General features: G+C 38.8%; 1 long non-coding RNA gene across 1 annotated transcript; it reads right to left on the bottom strand.

The window, feature by feature from the left end:
* Nucleotides 1–763: 763 nt before the first annotated feature.
* Nucleotides 764–4,679, bottom strand: LOC128018274 (uncharacterized). The gene is made up of 4 exons (XR_008184795.1): nucleotides 4,629–4,679; nucleotides 4,276–4,360; nucleotides 4,061–4,175; nucleotides 764–1,188 (listed from the first exon to the last, which is right to left on the bottom strand). It is a non-coding gene; the product is annotated as an uncharacterized LOC128018274 (long non-coding RNA).
* Between the last annotated feature and the right edge of the window lie 16,170 nt (nucleotides 4,680–20,849).

Below are 20,849 nucleotides of genomic sequence, written 5' to 3'. Positions count from 1 at the left end.
GAATAAAACAATATGAGCCCATACAGACTCCATATGAACAAGCAACAATGAGAAGAGCAATAAGTATCAGTACTGACGCCAAACATCCTCTTTTTGGCGAATACCAGACACTGCCATTGGGAAAGAGACTAAGAATCCCAATGTGTAAAACTACTAGACTGAAGCTTTCATTTGTTCCTGCCTCGATAAAAATGCTGAATTCCACCAAAAAGAATGCTCATTTAACATATTAGAACCTTATGTTTTGCATTATATGTATTTTATATATCAGACTCATACATTGTATTTTATATTATTATTATTATTATTATTATTATTGTCGTCTGTTCAGAGAACAACACTGTAGCACTTTGCCCAAGACAAATTTCCTTTCGGGGACAAATAAAGTTTACCCTTATCCTTATCCTTGCTAAGTTGGGGACACTTATTTTCTTTCAATATTGTTGACCTGATATACATAGACACCATTTTAACTGAAATGAGCTGGAAGATGACAGCACTGAATCAATGTGAATCAAAATTTGTGTTTTGTGTTGTGTTTACTATTTTCATTATCTAACATATTATGGTGCTACACCACAGATAATAAAAATAAAAATAAATACATGTAGACCAATGATTGCGGGATGTGAAGAGACTTTCAAACAGCATAACAAAAAAAATGTTTTTGAACCAAATCACCTACCTTGCCATTCAGACATGACATCTGGAGTTAAAGAAGTGACAAGATAGGGTCTGTGCTGATGAAAAAAAGCCAACAAACTGTATTGATCCTGTTTTAATTGTATAAACACAACTGTACAAAATAAGTGTAAATAAATTCTAAACTTTTAATTAAAATTTACATCAATTTATATTATTCAATTTAAATGATTTCTTGAAAAGTCTAAGGTGGTTACACCCCTGAAATGCAGTTAACAACATTGCCCAAATGCCTGTCCAATGTTGGGTTTATTTTGACATGATCCCATGTATAATGTTATTCAAATTAAACATATTAAACAAATTACTATCCTTTACATCAGCAGATAATACAAAGATGGCTTTATTTTCTTTGTTCATGGCTGTCATTTACCGAGAACACCGCCCGTGTGAGAACAGGGAACTTTCTCAAACACCTCAAATGTGCAGGTAGTGTAATCATACTCCACTTGGCACTTGTCAGAATAATTAACAGGCCTCTGCATTCTACAGGAATAAAACAAAACATAATTAATTATTATGTTTTTTATAAGTCTGATATTCTGTCACAAAATGCACACCTCTGGAAAAAAATAAGGGCATGTCCACACGTTCACAGGTTTTTTTCCATCTTTCATATAAAACCAAATCTCCATCCACATGAAAACGCAAAAGCATGCTATGAAGCACTGTCAAGAACATGCCAAGCCAACTAGTGGCGATATAATCTCAACTGTAAAGCCATGTTGACTAATTAGAAACCTAGGTGGAGATAACAGAGAAGTGTTTTTGAAAATCTTCTCCCTGACAGGAGTTTTCAAAAATGTTCGGTTTAAGTGACTTGGTGCTGCATTTGCATGTAATTGCATGTGGACGAATGGCCAAACTGCATAGAAAAAATTGATGTTTTGAAAATACCAGCATTCGTGTGGACAGGGCTACAAGAGACCACTCTAAATTTTCCTTTAATTGGCATCTATATGTGTACAGTATGGCATCCATTCCACTGCCGGTCTGTTGAATTCCAGCACATGCATACCTCATTCTGCTTTATGAACCAAATCTCATTTAATAAAAACAAGTATAAAAAACTATTGCTCTGCTCGTCACTATATTCTCTTGCGACAGGACCAGCTGGATGGCAAAAACATTGCTAGCAGTACATCAAAAGTAATATGGAATCAAATAATAACTATTGACCAATCCAAAAGTGTAGAAAATAAAGGTTTTGAGAGAGAAAAAGAATAATAAGAATGGCAAACGCCAGCTGGGTTGAAGTACATGGTGAGGGGGGTTCGAAACAAGCTCCCGGGGTCAGCGCAAAACAAGCTAAAAATCCCTTCATCAATGAGAAGCAATGTTTTGCCCAACACCTGGTCATCTAACAATTAGAGGGAGACCTGGAGATGCCTACAAATCACCCAATTTTATCAAGAGGAAGATGGATGTCCTCAAGCCATCAAACAAGCCGAACTGCTCGAATTGTTGCGCCAGGAGTGGCATAAATTCACACACCAGTAATACTTTCGGAGAGTATGCCAAGACTCGGGAAGGCTGTTACAAAAATCAGGGTTATTATACCAAATATGGATTTCTTAACTCTTCCTAAGTTAAAACATTAGTATTATGTTGTTTAAAAAATGAATGTGAACTTGTTTTCTTTGAATTATCTGAGGTCTGAAATCGTTTTTTCTGCAAATATATATTCTGAATGACAATGTGTATTTGGAATTTTGGGAGAAATCTCATCAGCAGTTTATAGAATAAAACAAAAATGTTTATTTAACTCAGACACATACCTATAAATAATACATGAAAAAAAAAACAGAGAAACTTTTACTGTGGTCTCAATTTTTTTCCAGAGTTGTACGGTAATTACAATGAAATTTGAAGAGTTAACTTACTCTTTTCATTAGCCTTTGGTCTTAAAACATTTTCAATTAAAGGGCTAGTTCACCCAAAAATGAAAATTAGCCCATAAATAACTTTCCCTCAAGGCATCTTAGATTTTCTTCTTTCAGATGAATGCAGTCGTAGTTAAATTAAAAACTGTTTAAAAAGCTGCTTAACCCTCTCAGGCTCAAATTAAGTTTTAGTAACTTAGTAAATTTAGTAACCTATAGTAAAGTTTTTAGTACTCCAGATTCATAAAATATGTATCTGGAGTAATAAGGTTTTTAGTTACTTTACTGTTGCAGATCTGCAACGCCTGCCTTGAGAGGGTTAATGGCCCTCAGCGGTTGTTGCAGTGCATCAGTCCAAAAGAAGTGAAATAAAAAGCACCCATCCATAATTAAAAGTGTCTCACACAGCCCGGGGGGTGAACAAAGGCTTCCTGTAGCGAATCAAAATTTTTTTTAAGAAATGTATTCATATTCAAAATGTAAACGTCATCAGCTGCAGTAGGTAACTTTTGTAAAAATATATTTTTTACATATTTGTTAAACCTGTCATTATGTCCTGACAGTAGAATATGAGACAGATAATCTGTGAAAAAATCAAGCTCCTCTGGCTCCTCCCAGTGGTCCTATTGCCATTTGCAGGAATACACTGCTCCCAGTAAGAAACAACCAATCAGAGCTGCGGCCCGTAACTTTGTTTGTGTTCAAAATGTAGAAAAATGTATATAATAAGCGAGTACACCATGAATCCATTTTCCAAAACGTGTTTTTAGCTTGTCCTGAATCACTAGGGTGCACCTATAATAAGTGTTTATATTCAGACTATTTTAGATTGCTTCGGGGGTACCGCTGCGGAGTAACCCAGTACCTTTGTGATTCTTCATAGACATAAACAGAGAGAAGTAGTTCCGGCTACGATGTTCTTCCGCAAGACGCAAGCAGTTCTGTTTATTAACCGCTAGAGCGTCAAAAGTAACCTACCGCAGCTTTAATGTAGATTGCACCAACAGTTGTACACTCAAGCATCTCCAGGCTGATGACTTATGAGGTTGGCATTTCGCATACGCTGGTGAGTCTCGTAAAAAAAAAACAACATTTGTTAACTTCACAATTGTCACTTCTTTAGGACTGATGCACTGGAACGGCTGCTGGGTGCCATTAAAAAGCTTGAAGGACCAAAGACAATTTTTAATATAACTCTCACTAGATTCATCCGAAGGAATAAAGTCATATACACCTAGGATGACTCGAGGGTGAGTAATACATGGGCTAATTTTCATTTTTGGGTGAACTAACCCTTTAAGTGCCTTTTAAATGAAATTAAATGTATTTTTATTTAATATAAAATATACACTTCACATTTCTTTAAAATGCTCCAAAAAGTATTCATACTTATTTCCATTGTAACTTTTGTAACAGTTGTGTTGTATTTATTTTAGAAATCAATATCACTACACAGTTAAAAATGTTGTACTTACGCATCACAGCACCTCATGGAATCAGCAAAACAATTACAGTCAAAACATTTACTGTTTCTCCAAACAGATCCAGTAGGATGCCATGTATTATCTGTCTTGTCCTGGCAAAACTTAGCTATTAAATATCAGAGAAAGAATCCAGAAAAAAAAAAAAAAAAACTTGATAATGTGACATACTTTTTAGTAATGCAATAAAAGTGAAGGACAATTTATACCTGTTGTTTCGTGTTGCACACTGAAGCAACCAGCATTGATCAGAGGAAAGACAGCACACAGAAGCAAACCAAGCACAACTGACCCCTTCACAGTCAACAAACACATTGATCCAGTGTTAATAATCTATACATGTGCTCAGTAGTGTTACAGTTATTGTATTGTTTATTATTAATTATTAATGTTTATTGTTTGTATTGCAAAATGTAATTATCCTTGATGCTTAACAAGTATAAAATATTACAAGCAATTGACACATATTTAATGAATCCTGCAATTGACTGTGAAAATAAACCATTAATGGTCCTAAAATCAAATTCAATTAAACTAAACAGAAACAATAAGAGAAGCTTACCATGTTTACGCCGACAGTGATTTGATTATATGAAACAAAAATCACAAAGCCTGTATTTAAGTGAACAGAGGAGGGTGGAGCAAAATGTTAATGATTTATTTGTCAAATGATTTTGAAAAACGTATATTATTATTATTATTATTATTATTATTATTATTAGGTACTAATTTCTTTTTGTGCTATGGTAATGATTATTGCAACATTTTAACAGCAGAATAAGATTAAAAACAATGTTGCAAACATACCTTTCTTATTGCATTGCAATTATATTAAAGAAACTTTACACAAATAGCATATAGCTAAGTGTAGTGTTTTTTTTAACAGATTATGCTGCACATTATTCTCTACGTGCTAAGTAGAAATGTACAACATCTTATCAATGAGCTAAGTTTTAGGGACTTTGATGTCAAAGCAAACAACAGCTCAGCAACATTCCAGTACACCCAATGCATTGTTTGTTTTTTAAAGATATTAAGACATCTACTCTGCTAGTACTCTGCTTTTGTAAATCTTTCAGGGTAAGTGGGAAAGGAGTCATCAAAATACATCACATAACTGCTGGTGTAACTCAGGGATCAGTACTGGCCCTCTTCTGTTCTCAGTGTACAAAGCATCACTGAGACTTAGACTTACATTAAGGTACATTACATTATTATAATTTTTTTATATATTTTTGTATGACTGCTGTCAATGGCATGCAACTTTGGCTCAATATCAACACTATCTATAGTATGGGCAGCTGTAATGGTTTTTAAATTGGCTTTGGAGTTTTAATTGTGAATTAAGATAGAAAATTAAGTAACACTTTAGAATAATGGTCCATTAGTCAATGTTAGTTAATTCATTAATTAACATGAACAAACAATGAACAATACATTTATTACTGTATTTATTCATCTTTATTAATGTTAGTTAATTAAAATACTTTTTAGTTAGTTGTTAGTTCATGCTTATTCAGAGTGCATTAACTAATGTTAACAAACACAACGTATGATTTGAGTAATGCATTAGTAAATGTTGACATTAACATCAACTAAGATTAATAAATGCTGTAGAAGGGTTGTTCTTGCTTAGATCATATTTTTATAATAATAACTTCCTGTTTTCTGGATTAAAAAAAAAAAAAAACTATTTAATATAACATTTAGAGTTGCAACATATGTAAATGATTTTTTTTTTAGCTATTTTCTTTTTCATAATTGTAAGATTCTTTTGTTTACAAAAGATTACATAGTGGACATTCAGCACATCCAAAAGACTGGACTTCAGTATGGAAACAAACAACAGCTCTACACAAAGGCATGATGGGAATTTACCATGTTTGAGAAGACACTAATCTTATTATATCAAACCAATCAAATAAATATTTTAACAAAGTTACATATAGAAAAACGCAATATATTTTCTTAATTAGACATTAGAGCTTTCATTCTATTCAGTGTGATTGGACTCATTCGGTGGTAATGGCAAAGGCGAAACCACCAAAACTACTGGGACCTCAATCCGCAAATAAATCTACTTTTATTTTTCTCTCCTATGAACCCAATGCATGTTGACAGTTTAAAGTCCCTTCGACTAGGCCTGAATTTGAAGGATTGGGCAAATATTTTGTGTTTGCCAATATCAGCATATCACTATTCTAGAAGTAATTTTTTTTTACATGAAATAACACAACCTTTTGTTTTCTGATGGTTAAGCATGTGCCTACATGAATAATAATAATAATAATGAATAACTGCAGTTTACAAAGGGAAAAAAACTTAAATAATAATAATAATAAAAACAAACAAACATATTTTTAAGTTATTTTGAGTATTCCAATTTATTTTGTACATATAATTAAAAAAAATGTTCTTCAAGCCTACCCTATTTCACCTAGGCAAATGATCATTGATGGACAACTATGTCTGGGAATGGACAACAGTAGTCTGGCACCAAGATAAGAAAAAACAAAAAACAAGATGAGGCCTGTGCATCACTTTTAGGTACTTTTATAATCCTGATAAACTTTTTGGGATTTTCTTAACATTAAGTTAAATTAACCATGGCTTCGATACTTCAATTAGCTTCAAATAATATAATTTATGAAGTATTCAAATAATATTTTTGTCGTAATAAAAACAGACCTAAACAAACAACTTTTAAAATGCTATCAAATTTTTAATCTTTCATTTTTGGCCACTATTTTGCAATTGAAATGCTAGCCTCTATTATTTCTTTAACAAAAACATCTAATCCTTGGTTTTATTGAAGTAAAATTTTATTTTGTGTCATTTCTGAATGCTTGAGACTATAAAAAAAATCAGACAACTGTATTAGTAAAATCATAGACATAGGCGACTGTCTTAGTTACAATTGTAATTTGTAAATAATAAAATAAAATTACAATTTAGTTATTTACTTTAATATTTTATTAAAGTTCTATTTTGACCCCTATAGTAGTTTTTTTTGACAATCCCACCCGAGCCAGGATTTCCCGCTTCAGTTCCACGTAGCTCCCACTGGCCTCGGGTGGGAGGGAGAAGTAGAGGGGCCGGTCAGGAGGGGTGCGAGCAGTCGTTCCCAATGCTCTCGGATGGCGACGCTTCCAAACATCTGCAGGAACATCTCTACATCATCATGGGCGGTCATTTTGGGTGGTCATTTTGTGAGGGCGGCTGATGGTGACTCTTCACGCTTCTGCCCGCATTCTCCCCCTGTGTCATGGGGTGAAGAATCACACGAAAGCAAGGAGTGTAAAGTAAAGCCCCGGAGGGTGGGTTTATTTGGGTGTGAGAGTTCTGTGGTCAGGAGTAGGAAGTGCTGGTCGTAATGGTGTCCCAAGTGCGGCGTGTCCGTGCGTGGGGGTGCTGATCGGTCACGGGCTTTCTGTAAGGGAACACGGAGAACAGCATTAGCATCAAGTCTTCTAGAGTGATCACTCACTTGTGTATCAGTGGCGGCGGTGACCGATCAGCCGGTGATTAGGTTTCCAGGTGTTCCTCGTGCGCTTCCAGGGTGATGCTGATGAGGTCTCGGGACACGTGTCATGGTAATTTAACGTGTTAATTCGATTAATTAATTATGGAGAAAAATAACGCATTAAAACGCATTTGACGTACGTGCCCCGCCCCAGACCTATGTGGATCATCTGCCATTTCATACAGTCGATTGATGACTAATATGAGGCAGGGCAACAACTTACTGTGTGATGGAGCCTATAGAATATCCCTGAAATTCAAGATATCGGGCAAAATGTCCGTTTGAGATTTTGTCTCATATTTACATCAAATAGTTCTTCACTCCAGACCCCGGCCATTCCTCACTCAAGTCACCAGGCATTCCTCAATCTAGCCCCAGTCCGTTCCTTAATCTAGCCGCCGGCCGTTCCTCATTCTAGCCGCCGGCCGTTCCTTACACTACACCCCAGCCTTTCCTCACTCTAGCCGCCGGCCGTTCCTCACTCTAGCCAATCACAATGCGGACAATGCTCCGTGTGTGTGTTCACGGTGTATGTGTTCACTGCTGTGTGTGTGCACTTTGGATGGGTTAAATGGAGAGCACAAATTCGAGTATGGGTCACCATACTTGGCTGTATGTCACTGGATAGCTGGCCAATCAGAGCACACCTGTAAATTTTTATTTGCTGATTAAATGTTTTTTTAAGGTGAATTTGATATTTTAACATTGTTCAAAACACAATATATACTGTTTTATGTACTTCAAGTATTATTCTGAGTGAGTCCATTATATAGACAAGGTGTTTTTATTTTATTTTATTATTATTATTATTATGTAATGTTTTTGGCTTGAAGACTTTATGTAATGGTAAATAAATTCATCTTAAAATAGTGTGTGGGAACACTTTAGATTTAGGGAACACACTGAAACGGCAATATAGGAGCGGAAGCAATTGCAAGTGCAATGAAGTTTAATGAATCAAGTTCACACAGAACATAAGAGAATAAACAGAAAGCCACACGATGAATATGGGGCAGATATCTCGCGGCCAGGGATCAGGTCCGGAAACAGACAGCAGGAGAGCGTGATGCCTGAGACGGGCAATCCTGAGATGAATGAGGAGGTGAAAAACCCATGGTGATTATGGTAGTTAAACATGGGTTTGATTTTTGATTCTTGAAAGGCGAGTGAATTCTCCTGTACGTCAGAGGAAGTTTGAGTCAGACTGTCACCAGTCTAATAATCTTGGTGACAGGGAACGGGCCAATAAATTTGGGAGCTAACTTGCTGGAAACGGAACGGAGTGGAATGTTGTTGGTAGAAAGCCTCACTTTTTGACACATACGTATACGGGAGGCCTAGACTGGTGGCGATCAGCCTTAGCCTTAGTGCACACCATCTCCTAGAGTCTCATGGGCTCTGGTCCATGTACGGTGGCACCTATGGAAGAAGGCGTGAGAGGATGGGAACGCGACTTCAGATTCCAGACTAGGAAAAACTGGTGGCTGGTAACCTATACTACACACAAACGGAGAGAGGCATAAAGGTATGCCTGACAGGGAACAGGCCAATAAATTTGGGAGATAACTTGTTGGAAACGGAACAGTTGAATGTTGTTGGTAGAAAGCCACACTTTTTGACACACAACGTATACGGGAGGCCTTGACCTTTTGCGTTCAGCCTTAGCTAGCCTTAGTACGCGCCATCCCCTGGAGTCTCATGGGCTCTGGTCTATGTGCGGTGGCACCTCTGGACGAAGGCGTGAGAGGAGGGGAACACGACTTCAGATTCCAGACTAGGAAAAACTGGTGGCTGGTAACCTATACTACACTCAAACAGAGAGAGGCATACAGGTATGCCTGACCTTTGACCTCTAATGCTAGCCATTGACCAATGACCAATGTCATAGTTATGTTCAGCAGGTTATAGATGCATACATAGATGGATACATCTTGTCAACAGAGGAAGTGCGTTGGGAAAGAACTGCACCTACCCCCACCTCTGATACGTCGACCTCCACCACAAACTGACATGTGGGATTAGGGGCGACTAAGATGAGATCCAAAACAAAGCGGCTCTTTAGGTTGGTAAATACAGCCTCAGCTGTATTGGACCACCTAAATGTAGTTCTGGGGGAGGTCAAGGCGGTCAGAGGTGCCAGTTGGCTGAAGTTGCGAATGAAACGCAGACAGAAGTTGGCGAATCCCAGAAACTGCTGTAGGGCCTTATGTGAATCTGGACTTGGCCAATCTATCACAGCCTTAACCTTGTCAGGATCCATGCACACTCCCTCAGAAGAGACAATGTAACCTAGACAAGAAACAGACTGTGCATGAAAAACGAATTTCTCCCTCTTGACAAAAAGCACATTCTCTAGCAACCTCTGAAGCAAAAAAAAAAAGAACCCCGCCCTCACAGGAGAAGAGGAATGTCGGATGACTCCCGTTTCTAAAGAATCAGAAATATATTTCTCCATGGCCTCCCTCTCAGGGATAGATAGAAAGATAGTAAAGTTTGCCTTTAGACAGAGACTTACCTGGTAAGTCTATAGCACAGTCATAGGGACGATGCAGAGGAAGAGAAGCAACATGAGACTTACTGAGCACCTCCTTCAGGTCCAGGTACTAGCGTGCACATTTGACAGACCTGCTGCCTTCTCCTGAAACACAGAACCAGACACAGACGAACAAGCAGACACCAGAGAGGACTCCACATGTTTGTGGAGTTTGAGCCCCAATCCACCCAAGGATTATTTTTCACAAGCCAAGGATGGCCTAAAACAATGGGTGCAACCGGGGAGTCCAGGAGGAGGAATGGAATAGTCTGTGTGATTGCCAGAGGTGATGAGGATTATGGGACCAGTAGTAAGTGTGATGCTGGGGAGTTCTTGACCATTTAGAGCTTTGACAGAGATCTGGTGGGAGAGAGGCATGATAGTAAGTTTTAACTGGTAGAATAAGGCGCAGCATGGGTCACAGTTCTCCCACGCCGCCGTTCCCCACAAGGCTGCCCGTCCCGTAAGTAGCGTAAGAACGAAAGTCACTTTAGAATCCTCTGTCTTGAATGTCCATGGTTGCAATGAGAAATGCATTAAACATCTGGTAAGGAATGCTCTACAGAAGTTCGGCTGACCAGCATAACTCTCGGGAATGGGTAGACAGATGTTTCAAAACACTTATACGAAGCGTGATTCAAAACGCCCATGTCAGGTGTCTACAGCCTCAAAATGTTTCAGAAGTGTTTCGACAGGTGGCATGGTCTGCCGAATCAGCGTTTGATTGACACAGTCGGGTACAGACCACACAATCGCACAATCTCTATAAAAGTGAAGTCAACGCATCTTGATGTTGTGGGTTTTTGTGCGAACATTTGGTGATATTGTAACAGAAATGAGTCAAACCAGACAAATTAAAGAGTCTATTTAAAGCTGTTTGGAACACGAGCCGAATTCCTCAGGAAGTCATAAATCAGTTCTAGTGCCACAAGAACCAAGCAAGATGACCAACCAACTTGTGCACACAACAGCTTTCAACATTAACACCACTAAAAACAATTATTGACAATTTTAATTTGCAGAAGAGATTGTCAAATTTGTTGTTCATAATTGAAATGCAACGCTGGACATCACATGGAAACCCATGAGTTAAACACTTCCATTGACTTCCCCCCACCTAGCAGAACCAGACTGAAATTCCTAAGGGGGGGAAGGTCTTTAAACCTCTTCACAGAAAAGTCTTTGTCATGAGAATGGCAAAGAAACTTCTTTTGTACAGATATATGGACCAGAATGAACTCAAAAAGACTTATAAATGAATCAGTCCATCGCGTCACTCCATATTCATTTGTGTAACCCACACATTTGACTATCATGTTATAATCACTTATTGTGTATGTTTTTTTTTTTATAACTATGGCATAGCTTAACGATCAATAATTGTGTTTGGTATGTGTGTGATCGAATCTTCTTGCTTGAATTAGTACAGACAATAATTTATTTGTCCCATGTATCATATTCGTGTTATAGGAATCATGTCCAAAATTAGACCCTGGCAGAGCAGGAAAATTCGGACCACATGCTTGGTAAGATAAACATATGATTTATGATACCCCCCCGAGCCAAGAAAATATCTGATTGGTCAAGACAACATTTGAGGTGTGGCCAACAGGCAAGTTTAAATACCTTTGGACACCATAAAATCTTGCTTTTAGTTCTAGCCTTGCTTGTGCTATCAGTCATGCGTGCTCTCTGCTTTTAGTCTGCTTTTAGTATCTGGCTTTTAGTCTCTGCTATTAGTTATGCCTGCTCTTAGCTTTTAGCTTCACTACCTAGCTTTAGCTTTTAGTCTCTAGCTATGCTTCTGCTAGCTTGTAGCTTCTAGCCATGCTGTTTAGTCATCATTGTTCTTTGAGCGCGGTTGCAGCGTGCTTCAGCCTGCACGCCTGCTGCTACTTAGCCACGATGAGAAGGAACACAACCTAGTCTCGTCAAACTTTATTTCTTTTCCGTTTGAGAGTTTCGTGTTCTGAGTTAAGTTTTGTAACGTTGAGTCTCCGACGCCTGACCTCGGGTGCCCGTTCAACTTCAACCAGCGCACACGACTCTGCACCTTCAGCCAACGCCCCACAAACACGGGCTTCCCAAGACGTCACTTCAGCCACTACTGAACTTCCAGCCAATCAGCGACACCGGGATACCCCTTTCAACGGGAGTCCCTTTCACAAGAAAACAAGGCAATGTATCCCCAGATATTTGTTGTGCTGGTGTATCTAATATAATTTTAACCCCATTGAGGAACTCAATGCGAGGGCTAATTACGTGATTGATGGTTGTTCATGTCTATGCAATTTAACGTATTGCTGTAAACTTGGGATTCCATATTTTCATTCTCTTAAACTCATCTTTTCCTAACTTTCAATCTTCCTGCAACTTGTGTGAATGTGTGAGTGCGTGCGTTTATGTGTTAGATTAGTTTATATGTCTTAGACTTATCTAATAAAGCCTTATTCATATTGAAAAGAGAAGTATCTTGTGTTTTGTGCTTACAAGTTAATGTCTTAAACTGCCGATCTTGTTACTGTGCTAATTGATAGTGTTTCACTATAGTTTGGATATTAGTATCCAGCGCAGATTTGATGTTAAACGGCTCGTTCACTGAATCGCAGGGCATCTAAGTGACCAGCCGTGAAACAGTGATTCTGTTCAAATTCCCTTTAAAATCTTAAATGATTCCCTTTGAGCTAAATTGACCTGTTTCCGTTACAATATATTGACATTTATAGTGCAATTTGTTTAGTTATATTTAGGCTTACCTTTAAATGTACACATTACACATGTCAATAACCTTTATTTATATAGTGCTTTAAACAAAATACATTGCGTCAAAGCACTGAACAACATTCATTTGGAAAACAGTGTGTCAATAATGCAAAATGATAGTTAAATGCAGTTCATCATTGAATTCAGTTACGTCATCTCTGTTCAGTTTAAATAGTGTCTGTGCATTTATTTGCAATCAAGCATATTTATTTGCAATCAATGATATCGCTGTAGATGAAGTGACCCCAACTAAGCAAGCCAGAGGCGACAGCGGCAAGGAACCGAAACTCCATCGGTGACAGAATGGAGAAAAAAACCTTGGGAGAAACCAGGCTCAGTTGGGGGGCCAGTTCTCCTCTGACCAGATGAAACCAGCAGTTCAATTCCAGGCTGCCGCAAAGTCAGATTGTGCAGAAGAATCATGTTTCCTGTGGTCTTGTCCTGGTGGTCCTCTAAGACAAGGTATTTCCAGGGGATCTGTATCTGGGGCTCTAGTTGTCCTGGTCTCCGCTGTCTTTCAGGGCAGTAGAGGTCCTTTCTAGGTGCTGATCCACCATCATGTCTGGATACGTACTGGATCCGAATGACTGCAGTGACCCTCTGGACTGGATACAGACTGGATCTGGTGGCCACGGTGACCTCGGAACAAGAGAGAAACCGACAAATATTAGCGTAGATGCCATTCTTCTAATGATGTAGAAGGTACATGTTATGTGAAGTGTTTCCGGTTCCGGTTTACCTTATTAATGCAGGCTAAAAATCCTTTAACGGATTTGGATATTAAAAGCATATTAGTATGTTATGTGTAAGCCAGGTTAAAGAGATGGGTCTTTAATCTAGATTTAAACTGCAAGAGTGTGTCTGCCTCCCGAACAATGTTAGGTAGGTTATTCCAGAGTTTAGGCGCCAAATAGGAAAAGGACCTGCCACCCGCAGTTGATTTTGATATTCTAGGTATTATCAAATTGCCTGAGTTTTGAGAACGTAGCGGACGTAGAGGAGTATAATGTAAAAGGAGCTCATTCAAATACTGAGGTGCTAAACCATTCAGGGCTTTATAAGTAATAAGCAATATTTTAAAATCTATACGATGTTTGATAGGGAGCCAGTGCAGCGATGCCAGGACGGGCTAATATGGTCATACTTCCTGGTTCTAGTAAGAACTCTTGCTGCTGCATTTTGGACTAGCTGTAGTTTGTTTACTAAGCGTGCAGAACAACCACCCAATAAAGCATTACAATAATCTAACCTTGAAGTCATAAATGCATGGATTAACATTTCTGCATTTGACATTGAGAGCATAGGCCCTAATTTAGATATATTTTTGAGATGGAAAAATGCAATTTTACAAATGCTAGAAACGTGGCTTTCTAAGGAAAGATTGCGATCAAATAGCACACCTAGGTTCCTAACTGATGACGAAGAATTGACAGAGCAACCATCAAGTCTTAGACAGTGTTCTAGGTTATTATAAGCAGAGTTTTTAGGTCCTATAATTAACACCTCTGTTTTTTTCTGAATTTAGCAGTAAGAAATTTCTCGTCATCCAATTTTTTATATCGACTATGCATTCCATTAGTTTTTCAAATTGGTTTGTTTCACCGGGCCGCGAAGAAATATAGAGCTGAGTATCATCAGCATAACAGTGAAAGCTAACACCATGTTCCCTGATGATATCTCCCAAGGGTAACATATAACGTGAAGAGTAGCGGCCCTAGTACTGAGCCTTGAGGTACTCCATACTGCACTTGTGATCGATATGATACATCTTCATTCACTGCTACGAACTGATGGCGGTCATATAAGATTTAAACCATGCTAATGCACTTGCACTGATGCCAACAAAGTGTTCAAGTCTATGCAAAAGAATGCTGTGGTCAATTTTGTCAAACGCAACACTAAGATCCAATAAAACTAATAGAGAGATACACCCACGATCAGATGATAAGAGCAGATCATTTGTAACTCTAAGGAGAGCAGGCTCAGTACTATGATACAGTCTAAATCCTGACTGGAAATCCTCACTTATACCATTTTTCTCTAAGAAGGAATATAATTGTGAGGATACCACCTTTTCTAGTATCTTGGACAGAAAAGGGAGATTCGAGATTGGTCTACAATTAACTAGTTCTTTGGGGTCAAGTTGTGTTTTTTTATGAGAGGCTTAATAACAGCCAGTTTGAAAGTTTTGGGGACATATCCTAAAGACAATGAGGAATTAATAATAGTCAAAAGAGGACCTATGACTTCTGGAAGCACCTCTTTTAGGTGGTATAGGGTCTAACATACATGTTGTTGGTTTAGATGATTTAACAAGTTTACACAATTCTTCCTCTCCTATAGTAGAGAATGAGTGGAACTGTTCCTCAGGGGGTCTATAGTGCACTGTCTGATGTGATACTGTAGCTGACGGCTGAATGGTTGCAATTTTATCTCTAATAGTATCGATTTTAGAAGTAAAGTAGTTCATGAAGTCATTACTGCTGTGGTGTTGGGAAATGTCAACCCTTATTGAGGCTTTATTTTTCGTTAATTTAGCCACTGTATTGAATAAATACCTGGGGTACATGTCTAGTCCGTGGTTTTCCAGCGGAATTGGTATACTTTAACACTGTTTTCCGCAGGATGTTTTTCATGTTCACAGGTTGAAGCGACACCAATAATGTGATATTTAACTATGAACATGGGAACCCCACCAAAATAATTTTTATTTTACCCCCGGAACACCGTTTTTACCGGGAAATCGCCCCTGAAAAGCAATTGGGCTAGTTTTGTGCTAGTTTTAAGTATCAATTTGTCAATTTTTGCTATTAAAACCTGGCAACCCTGATTGTAATGTCAAATAGTACAGTAATTTAGAGTAAATGTAATATGTTTGTTACATCTGAGGTACTCAAAAAGCAAAGTAGTTTTGCTCTCTCCTCTGCACTTCCACATTCGTCGGTTCTCATCAAACCTCACGCTACACATACGATAGATAGATCAGTAAAAATGAAGGCTCCCCAGAAGAGATGCCATATGTTCTGTCGATTTGTCCTACACTGTCAGATTTTCCTACCTCCCACTAAAGAAGTTGGTAGTACAATCGACAACGAAAAATGCTACTGTAAAGTTATGGTTTATTAACGTCTACACCTACCACAACCCTAATCCTACCCTTACAGTACTGCAAATACAGTAATTATGTGTTATATTCACGGTTGTAGCTAGAAGGGATACAGCTACAGGAAACCAGTAATAAATATTATTTTCTACCAATTAGATTGCGTTTTTATTAAAGTCTACACCTACCCCAACCCTAAACCTACCCTTACAGTAATGCAGATACATAAAATATTGTTGTTTATCATGAGAAAAAGGACGCAACATTGAAAATCTGATGGGTAGGATAAAATGTCAGGACACCATACATCTGTGGTGTGGGAGCATTTCCATTTGGAAAACCCATATAAAGTGAGATGTATGTATTGTGATCGGCAGCTAGCCTACTGCAACAAAACATCATCGATGATGATGACATTTTGAGGAGCACTCATCCTGCCATTTTGCAGGGTGCAGACGATGGTAGCATTCCCTCTGTACCTAGGCTTGCTACTGACACTGCTGGGCCATCTAAGCAAGCTATGCATTGTTTGAAATATAATTATAATTGAAATATAATAACAAACTGTTGGGAAACTGTTTAGAAAATCCATAGCCCTGTCTGGGGCTAAGCTATACAACCTAATGTCCTCAATCACAACTGCCAATCATGTTAAAAACAGCTTCAATGTGAATATAATATAATATGTTGTCAATATAATAGACTATTGTGTGAATATTCATTTTATAGGTCTACATATGAGTAACCCATCTACAGCCAGTGAAGATATCATTTTGGTTTTCCTAATTGTTGTAGTTCTACATTCCAATTGATTTTTCTCTGCACACTGCATAAATGTTCATGCGCTATTTGAAGCTGTATTTTTTTCAATGTATTTGTCTGATAGTATGTTTTATCTTCTCTTTTAAAAGGCAGACAGAGGGAATTGTATGAGGCTCTTCTAAACATGGTGGTGAAGGATCTGAAGCCCTTCTCCATCATGCAGGAAGAGGGTTTCAGGGCCTTTGAGAATAAGCTTGATCCAAGATATGTCCTCCCATCCCGGAAGTTGCTTTAAACAATGGTCAGCGAAAGGTACAACAAAACCAAGGAGAAGACAATGGAGGACCCTACAAAAGGCAGAATTTGTTATTCTTACGGCTGACATGTGGTCTTCCCTTAACATGGATGGATATCTTGGTGTAACTTGCCATTACATAACAGAGGCAAAAATGGCAAATGTTGAACTGGGTGTAAGGAGGTTTTACCAAACCCACACAGCCCAGCATCTCATGGAGGCTAAAGCCTAACTAATGGCTGAGTGGGGATAACCTCCAAAGTTCAGTGCATGGTGACTGACAATGCATCCAACATGATCCTAAGCACTCAGTTTCTCCACCTTCGCCATGTCCCATGTTCTGCTCATAATTAAATTTGATTGTGAAAAAGGCCATAGATCAAACCCCAGTCATCAATGAAATATGCCAGAAGGCCAGAAAGATAGAGGGGTTGTTCAGATCCATCTGCAAAGCAAAGGACAAGCTTGTGGAGATGCAGGGCTTGATGGGCAGACCAACTCTGAAACTGATACAGGTGAGATGGAACAGCACATTCGACATGCTACAATGCTTGTATCACCAATGTGATCCTATGAGATGAGGAAGCCGCAGAAGTATTTCAGCAAGCTATCTGGGTTTAAAAATATGTATATATATATTATCATCGTGAAAAGGTTACATGGCCTCGTCCTTTGAGCGAGTTGTGATTGAGGACGCTATTTCAGTCTAAGTCGTGTTACCAGATAGACGTATTACAAGCGTCCAAGGTTTTTTTTTATTGAATTAGCCTTTTTTAATCAGAATCAGAAAGAGCTTTATTGCCAAGTGTTTACACACAGAAGAAATTTCGTCAGGAGCTTCCAATACAGAAAGTACAAACATAGTGCATACACACATATAATTAAGGAAATTAAATAGTAATAATAAAATATTCATTCAGCCCATCTGATGTTTTTGTTTTGTGCACTTGTGTCTTGTCTGGTCTGTGTTTCCTTGGGTGTCCACTAGTGGTCTCACTTCCCCATAGGCACCCCACTGCAGGCACTACATTTCCCACAAAGCCTTGTCCCTTCATTACGGTTAATTGCACACCTGTTAATTGCACTCAACTGTCTTCACTTTCATCATCATCACCTGGCCATTTATACCGGTCTGTTTTCATTCTGTTTCATTCTGAGTCCTTCTTTTTCCATCACCTGGTTTTCTCGCGGTCCCTTGTGTTTTCTAGTTTCTTGTTTGTTTTGTTTCTGGACTGATTTTATGGTTATGACCTCTTGCCTGTTTGGATACTGATTTTTGGATTACCCATTAAACACACTGCATTTGGATCTCTCGTTCCTGTGATCATTAGTTACAGAAGGACTCCATCCAAACCAGATCCAGCAGTGGGGGATTTCGTATCCGTTCCCCAGCCAGCATGGAGGAGCAGAGGGGGAGATTCCAAAAATTAACCACCCTCTGTCAAAAGGGGAGTGAGGTGGGTGGTTTAGCGCAATTGTTCTGGACTATACCGGTAGGCATGGGTTACAATGATGAGGCACTGAAATAACTTTTTAACGCCTGCCTAGACAACCCTGTGCCTTAGCGGGAGATGGATGAGCTGGAGATCTTTGATTTTTGGGGGTTCATAATGTACCTACAACATCGGTCTCAGTGGGATACCCCAGCCACACCTGTCTCTCCAGGTGGGATGGCCGACTCTAGCGTCACTGCACAATGTGGCCGCCAGCCCAGCGCCACAGTGCAAGGTGGCTGCCAGCCCAGCGCCTCCAGAGATGAGTCAGGTTCCCGTTGACCCTCCAGGAACTCACCGCCTGCCCTTTCATGGCCATGGAGGACATCTACCATCTCCTCAGGGCCACGGAGGCCACCCTTAACCTGTTCATGTTCTCTATTTCAGGCTTATCTAACCAGACTTGTTCTCCTGTGCCATCGATCCCACTGTGGTGGTCTTTGGTGCCACCCTGGTGGGCTTCTGTCTCGACCACACGGCTCCATCCCACCTGATACACCTGATCCTGCCCTGTCTGCTCGGCCCTGGGCCCCTGAAGTTTCAGTTCCCTCCTGGCCGTGTGTGTGTGTGTGTGTGTGTGTGTGTGTGTGTGTGTTTTTTTTTTTTTTTTTTTTCTGTTTCCCTCTATGGACCTGGCCCTCCGTCCCTCCCCCTGGTCCTCCGCCGGTCCACCTCCCTCCTGGTCTCCCTGTTGTTGTTTTTGTTTTTTGCACTTCCTGTATCTGTTTACCTCCATTTCCACAAAGCCTTGTCCCTTCATCACGGTTAATTGCACACCTGTTAATTGCACTCAGCTGTACTTTCATCGTCATCACCTGTCCATACATTCTGTTTTCTGTCTGTTTTCATTTTGTTTCATGGAGTCCTTGTTTTTCCGTCACCTGGTTTTCTCGCGTTCCCTTGTGTTTTCTAGTTTCTTGTTTGTTTTGTTTCTGGACTGATTTTATGGTTATGACCTCTTGCCTGTTTGGATACTAATTTTTGGATTACCCATTAAACGCACTGCATTTGGATCTCTCGTTTCTGTGATAATTCGTTACAACTTGCTTCGTGTTGTATACATATATATATATTTTTTTGTTCAAGGTTAGTTTGGCCGATAAGAGCAAAAACCTATTTTAGTACATTTTTTTTTTTTTTTACATTTTAATAAATGTAAAAAAAAAGAATAAGAACTAAATTGGCAACGAGAATGGGAATTGGCTCATTTGATTGTAAAATAAATAAAATCCTGATCAGTGCATCCTTACTGAAAAAGCATGGTTTATTTCATGGTTTTATCTTTGAACTATTGTACCTATTTGTGCAAAATGGTTATTACAATACAATGTTACAGTCAACAATGAAAACAATAAGTCATTGATTGTGACAAGTCCTGTGAAAATTTTTTGCCAGGGCAAGTAAAAGAAAATTAACCACTGGCCAAACCGGACCAGTAGAAAATTTATTTAGCGTTAAGCCCTGTTAATAAAATCAAAGTCAGTGTTAACACTTATCACACAGCACACAGATCTGTAAAACACGTAGCTTACATAATGATATGTTCAAGTTAAAAACTTAATATGAACTTGAAAAGAAAAAAAGGATGACTTTAAATAGCATAACTGTAAAATTGGGAGGAAGAGCTGATCAGGTCTTGCACATGTATTTCCTGGTCTGAGAGTGACTTCCTGCTTAAACAGGAAGTAATGGATACCAAAAAAGATTGAAATATATGCATGTAAAAGGAGAATGCATGTGTGTGAAAGCAAAAAGAAAATATGTATGTGTAAGGAGAATGTATGTGTATGAGAGAGAGTAGAAGTGTATGCAAGGAGATTGTAAGTGTGTGAAAGCAAGAATATATGTATGTGAAAGGAAAATGTTAGTGTGTGAAAGCAAGAATATATGTATGTGAAAGGAGAATGTATGTGTGTGAAAGGAGAATGCATGTGTGTGAAAGGAGAATGTATGTGTGTGAGAGAGAGTAGAAGTGTATGCAAGGAGATTGTAAGTGTGTGGAAGCAAGAATATATGTATGTGAAAGGAGAATGTTAGTGTGTGAAAGCAAGAATGTATGTGTGTGAAAGGAGAATGTATGTGTGTAAAAGGAGAATGTATGTGTGTGAAAGGAGAATGTATGTGTGTGAGAGTGCCAGAATGAATTATGGCTTGTACGGCCCCTCATATGAGCCAGTTGGTGCTGCACTTTCCAATTTAAACAATGATACTGCTCCCTTGACAAGTCTTGAGTATGACATTATTGTCACTACCTCAACCATACAACTAGCAATAACAGAGATGTCAGAGGAACAGAGAGTGTCTTCTTCAA

This window comes from Carassius gibelio, chromosome A8 (assembly GCF_023724105.1).
Source record: "Carassius gibelio isolate Cgi1373 ecotype wild population from Czech Republic chromosome A8, carGib1.2-hapl.c, whole genome shotgun sequence".
NCBI classification, from domain to species: Eukaryota; Metazoa; Chordata; class Actinopteri; order Cypriniformes; family Cyprinidae; genus Carassius; species Carassius gibelio.
Note: the sequence above shows the minus strand (reverse complement) of the source record. Positions and strands in the feature narration are given on the sequence as shown.